This window comes from Somniosus microcephalus, chromosome 28 (genome assembly GCF_052327205.1).
Source record: "Somniosus microcephalus isolate GS21.2 chromosome 28, FLI_Smic_1.0, whole genome shotgun sequence".
In the NCBI taxonomy this organism is placed as follows: Eukaryota; Metazoa; Chordata; class Chondrichthyes; order Squaliformes; family Somniosidae; genus Somniosus; species Somniosus microcephalus.
The window spans coordinates 12592998-12599383 of NC_141014.1; the positions used below are offsets into that span (position 1 = coordinate 12592998).

The window sequence follows — 6386 nt, forward strand, 5'->3', positions numbered from 1 at the left end:
AGAGCAATCCAGTCAGTCCCATTCCCTCGCTTTATTCCCATAGCCGTGCAAGTTTATTTCCCTCAAGTGCCTATCCAGTCTCCCCTTGAAAACATTGAGTGTCTCCACTTCCGCCACTTCCGTCAGCAGCGAGTTCCAGGTCATCACCATTCACTGTGTAAAAAAGTTTTGTCTCACATCCCCCCTGTGTCTCTTGCCCAATTCCTTAAATCTGTGTCCCCTAGTCCTTGTGCCATCAACTAGTGGGAAGAGCCTTTCCCCGTCTAGCCTATCCAAACCCGTCATAATCTTGTACACCTCTATCAAATCACCCCTCAACCTCCTTTGCTCTAATGAAAATAAATCCAGCTTCTCCAACCTGTCCTTGTAGCTAAGATCCCCCATCCAAGGAACCATTCTGGTAAATCTCCTCTGCACCCTCTCAAGGGCCTTCACATCCTTCCTAAATTGTGGTGACCAGAACTGGATGCAATACTCCAGTTGTGGTCCAACCAGCGCTTTATAAAGGTTCAGCATAACTTCTCTACTTTTGTACTCAAAACCTAAAACCTCTATTTATGAAGCCCAACATCCCATATGGTTTGTTAACCACTCTCTCAATATGTCCTGCCACCGAGGTATAGAGTAGAAAATCGTGGAAATTATGATGAACCTTTAGGAAGGATGTGAAGGCCTTAGAGAGCGTGCAGAAAAGATTTACGAGAATGATTCCAGGGATGAGGGACTTTAGTTACGTGGATAGACTGGAGAAGCTGGGGTTGTTCTCCTTAGAGCAGAGAGGATTGAGAGTAGATTTGATAGAGGTATTCAAAATCATGAGGGGTCTGGACAGAGTAGAGAGAGAGAAACTGTTCCCATTGGCGGAAGGGTCAAGAACCAGAGAAATCAGATTTAAGGTGATTGGCAGAAGAACCAAAGGCGACATGTGGAATAACTTTTTTACTCAGCGAGTGGTTAGGATCTGGAATGCACTGCCTGGAAGGCTGGTGGAGGCAGATTCAATCACGGCTTTCAAAGGGGAATTGGATAAGTACCTGCAGGAAAAACATTTGCAGGGCTACGGGGAAGGGGCAGAGACAGTGGGACTAGCTGAAGTGGTATTGCAGAGAGCCGGCACGGGCTCGACGGGCCGAATGGCCTCCTTCTGTGCTGTAACCATTCCATGATAAGCTTTGGGTCACCTGTCCTAGTATCTATTTATGTGGCTCGGTGTCAAATTCTCTTTGATAATCGCTCCTGTGAGCACCTTGGGACGTTTTACTACTTTACAGACGCTATATAAATGTAAGTTGTTGCTGCAGATGGCTCTGGCACGGCACGTGAGCAGCGGCAGATATGATGGGTGAAAATAGCTTCCCTCAGTGCTTAACTTTCCAGGATTTGGGAAATGTGAGGAATTTCAGAGCGGTCAATTGTCCTCAGGTGGGGTGCTGTTTGTATTTAGCTCCAGTGGCCTAATGGATAAGGCACTGGCCTCCGAAGCCAGGGATTATGTGTTTGAGTCTCATCTGGGGTGATGCGTTTTTAATGATTGACACTATGGCGGATTAGACAGGGCAAATGGTGGAAAGTACAGCCAGGCGGGGAGGCTGCATTAATCGTAACTTGTGAGCCAAGTTTCCGTCAAGGCTGTGATGTCAATGCGACCATCCGCAATAAGCTCAAGGGTGGTAAGGGCCTTGTGGACAAGTGTATTCACAATTCGAGGAAGCGGGAGTAGGGATTTGGGAGGGCCGAGTGACCAAGAGGGTTTATGGAGGTATTTCCGTGGAAATTTCCAGGGCTGACTGACGTAAACAAAGAGGTGGATGGTCAGTGGGCCCAGGTAACTTTAAACTTGTAGCTTGGGCTAGAATGCAACCACACAGGATCATACCTATCAGCCAAGGTCCCAGACTCCTCCATCACCATCCCTGGGTATGTCCCGTCCCACAAGCATGACAGACCCAGCAGAGGTGGCGGCCCAGTGGTACACAGACAGGAGGGAGTGGCCCTGGGAGTCCTCAAGGCTGACTCCTGACCCCATGAACTCTCATGCCATCAGGTGGACTTCAATGTCCATCGCCATAAGAACATAAGAAGTAGGAGCAGGAGTCGACCATACAGCCCTTCGCGCCTGCACCGCCATTCAATAAGATCATGGCTGATCTTCGACCTCAACTCCACTTTCCCGCCCGACCCCATATCCCTTGTTCCCCCTAGAGTCCAAATATCTATCTATCTCAGCCTTGAATATACTCCACGACTCAGCATCCACAGCCCTTTGGAGTAGAGAATTCCAAAGATTCACAACCGTCTGAGTGAAGAAATTCCTCCTCATCTCAGTCTTAAATGCACGACCCCTTATCCAGAGACTGTGACCCCTAGTTCTAGACACTCAACCCAGGGGAAACAACCTCTCAGCATCCAGCCTGTCAATCCCACTCTGAATCTTATATGTTTCATTCTTCTGAACTCCAGGGAGTATAGGCCCATTCTACACAATCTCTCATTGTAGGACAGTCCTCTCATCCCAGGAATCAATCTGGTGAATCTTCATTGCACTGCCTCTAAGGCATGTATGTCCTTTCTCAGACAAGGAGACTAAAACTGTGCGCAGTACTCCAGGTGTGGTCTCACCAAAGCCCTGTACAATTGTAGTAAGACTTCCTTACTCTTGTGCTCCAACACCCTTGCAATAAAGGCCAACATGCCATTTCCCTTCCTAATTGCTTGCTGTACCTGCATGCTAACTCTCTGTGTTTCCTGTACGAGGACACCTAAATCTCTCTGAACACCAACATTTAATAGTTTCTCACCATTTAAAAAATATTCTGCTTTTCTATTCTTCCGAACAAAGTGAATAACCTCACCTTTCCTCACATCATTCTCTATCTCCCTCCTTATTGCCCACTCACTTAACCTGTCTAGATCCCTTTGCAGGCTCTTTGTGTCCTCCTCACAGCTTACTTTTCCACCTAGCTTTGTATCGTCAGCAAATCTGGATACATTGTCCTCGGTCCCTTCATCTAAGTCATTAATATAGATTGTAAATAGCTGAGGCCCAAGCACCCCACTAGTTACAGCCTGCCAACCGGAAAATGACCCGTTTATCCCTACCCGCTGTTTTCTGTCAGTTAGCCACTCCTCTATCCATGCTAATATATTACCCCAACCCCAGGATACCTTATCTTGCGTAGCGTTGTGGTTGTTGGAGGTCAATCATCTCAGCCCCAGGACATCGCTGCAGGAGTTCCTCAGGGCAGCGGCTCACCACCACCTTCTCAAGGGCAATTAGGGATGGGCAATAAATGCTGGCCTTGCCAGCGACGCCCACGTCCCAGGAACAAATAAAAATAAAACCTTTTACGTGGCACCTTATTGAATGCCTTTTGGAAATCCAAATATACAACATCCACTGATTCCCATTTATCTACCCTGCTAGTTACATCCTCAAAATACTCCAATAAATTTGTTAAACACAATTTCTCTTTCACAAAAACCTAATCATATGATTTTCTAATTGCATTGTTACCACTTCCTCAATAATGGATTCCAAAGTTTTCCCGATGACTGATGTCAGGCTAACTGGCCTGTCTTCTCTCTCCCTCCTTATTGTGGATGATTGCATTGACCTTACGGCCTTGATGGAATCTTGGCTGCAGGTGATAATACAATCCTCCTTAATGTCGCCTCCCCGCCTGGCAGCACCTTCCACCACTTGCCCCACCTAAACCGCCATTGTGTCAATCATTAAAAACACATCACCCCAGATGGGACTTGAACCCACAATCCCTGGCTTAGAAAGCCAGTGCCTTATCCATTAGGCCACTGGGGCTGAATACACAATGTAACCCGCCTGAGGACAATTGACCGCTCCGAAATGTGACATCTGCCTCAGTTTCAGAGTCTTCGAAAGTTCAGCACAGGTAGGAGCTATTTTCACCCATCATATCTGTCACTGCTCGCGCCATACCAGAGCCCTCTACAACAACAACGTGCATTTATATAGCACCTTTAACCTAGTAAAATATCCCAAGGTGCTTCACAGGAGCCATTATCAAACAAAATTTGACACCGAGCCACATAAGGAGAGATTAGGTCAGGTGCCCTAAACCTTGGTCCAAGAGGTAGGCTTGGAGGAACAGTTAAAGGAGGAGAGAGAGGTAGCGAGGCGGAGATGCGAAGGGAGATACCGTGCCCACTGTCCATTCCCCGACCCGGCCTGATCTTTGCTTTCATTAGTGAGCCCTGGAACTTTGCTCAAATTTGATTCTCAATTCCTGGCCTTCTCTGCCATCAATACGACACTGTAAGACTCAGCTGCTGTGACTCTGATTATCTTTTCAGTTGCTTAAGTTTGAAGGTAACTTTGTCCAGTTTGCAGCCCATCCCCCATCGCTGCTGTGTCTGTGACTGTCCCACTGGTTTATTTTGCTGCTGTCCGGGTCCGGACCAGAAATTCACTCTCCTGGGCCGACGTCCATTTCTGGATCTTATGGTGGCCTCCAACTTCACCAGTGCTTTCTGCCACACAACACTTCTCCACATTAACACCTCCAGCGTACCTCTCGGTTACTCTGCCCTCACAAATCCCTTCAGAATGTCTATCAACTTGCGAACACTGCCCTGACCATTTACGAGTTTATTCTGGATGGTTGCATTGACATTCTGGGCCTTGACGGCAATACCTTGGTGCCAATCTTAAAAGTACATCACCCCAGATGGGACTCGAACCCACAATCCCTGGCCTAGAAGGCCAGTGCCTTATCCATTAGGCCACTGGGGCTCTATGCAAAGCAATGAAAATCATAAGACTTAAGGGTCAGTTTGTGACCGCCAAATCATTATTTACAGCGCAAATTATTCTCACCGCAGACAGAAAATCTTTGATTAGGATTTAAAATGCACATTGTTGGGTGGCTAATGAATTGATTCACCCCATTCTTCCCATGTGGCCCGAATACTACGGTAGGTAATCAGTCAAACCCAAACTGCACAGCCAGAGTAAAGTTTGTACAGGACACAATTTCAAACTTTGCAGATGACACAAAACTTGGAAGTGCAGTGAACAGTGAGGAGGATAGTGATAGACTTCAAGAAGACATAGACAGGCTGGTGGAATGGGCAGACATGTGACAAAGTAAATTTAACGCAGAAAACTGATACATTTTGGTAGAAGGAATGATGAGAGGAAATATAAACTAAAGGGTACAATCCTAAAGGGGTGCATGAACGGACAGAACTAGGGGTATATGTACACAAATCATTGAAGGTGGCAGGGCAGCTTGAGAAAGCAGTTAAAAAAGCTTACGGGATCCTGGGCTTCATGAATAGAGTTGTAGAGTCATCGAGTCATAACGGCACAGATGGTGGCCATTCAGCCCATCCAGTCCATGCCGTCTCTCTTTAGAGCAATCCAGTCAGAAAAAGGGTGTAAAAGAAAAGACAGCCATCCGTGGCTAAGTAAAGAAATTAAGGATAGTATTCGACTAAAAACAAGGGCATATAAGGTAGCCAAATCTAGTGGGAGGATAGAGGATTGGGAAAACTTTAAAAGACAGCAAAAAATAACAAAAAGATTGATTAAGAAAGGGAAGATAGATTATGAAAGTAAATTAGCAAAAAATATAAAAACAGATAGCAAGAGTTTTTATAGTTATATAAAAAGAAAAAGGGTGGCTAAAGTAAATGTTGGTCCCTTAGGGGATGAGACCGGGAAATTAATGGTGGGAAATATGGAGATGGCAAAAACACTGAATGAATATTTTGTATCAGTCTTTACAGTAGAAGACACTAAGAATATCCCAACACTGGACAAACAGGGGGCTATAGGGGGGAAGGAGCTAAACATGATCAAAATCACTAAGGAAGTGGGACTCGGTAAAATAATGGGACTCAAGGCGGATAAATCACCTGGACCTGATGGCTTACATCCTAGGGTCTTGAGGGAAGTGGCGGTAGGGATTGTGGATGCATTGGTAATAATTTTCCAAAACTCCCTGGACTCAGCAAAGGTCCCGGCAGACTGGAAAACTGCAAATGTAACACCATTATTTAAAAAGGGCAGTAGACAGAAGGCTGGAAACTATAGACCGGTTAGCCTAACATCTGTGGTAGGTAAAATGTTGGAGTCCATTATTAAGGAGACAGTAACAGGACATTTGGATAATCATAATTTAATAGGACAAAGTCAGCATGGTTTTATGAAGGGGAAGTCATGTTTGACAAATTTGCTGGAGTTCTTTGAGGAAGTAACATATAGGGTGGTTAAAGGGGAACCAGTGGATGTAGTGTATTTAGACTTCCAAAAGGCATTTGACAAGGTGCCACACAAAAGATTATTGCTTAAGATAAAAAATCATGGGATTGGGGGTAATATTCTGGCATGGATAGAGGATTGGCTA

At 45.6% G+C, this 6386-nt stretch overlaps 2 non-coding genes across 2 annotated transcripts; both read right to left on the reverse strand.

Moving 5' to 3' along the window:
• Positions 1-3744: 3744 nt before the first annotated feature.
• Positions 3745-3817, reverse strand: trnar-ucu (transfer RNA arginine (anticodon UCU)). The gene has a single exon. It is a non-coding gene; the product is annotated as a tRNA-Arg (tRNA).
• Positions 3818-4695: 878 nt separating this feature from the next.
• On the reverse strand, positions 4696-4768 carry trnar-ucu (transfer RNA arginine (anticodon UCU)). The gene has a single exon. It is a non-coding gene; the product is annotated as a tRNA-Arg (tRNA).
• Positions 4769-6386: the final 1618 nt, after the last annotated feature.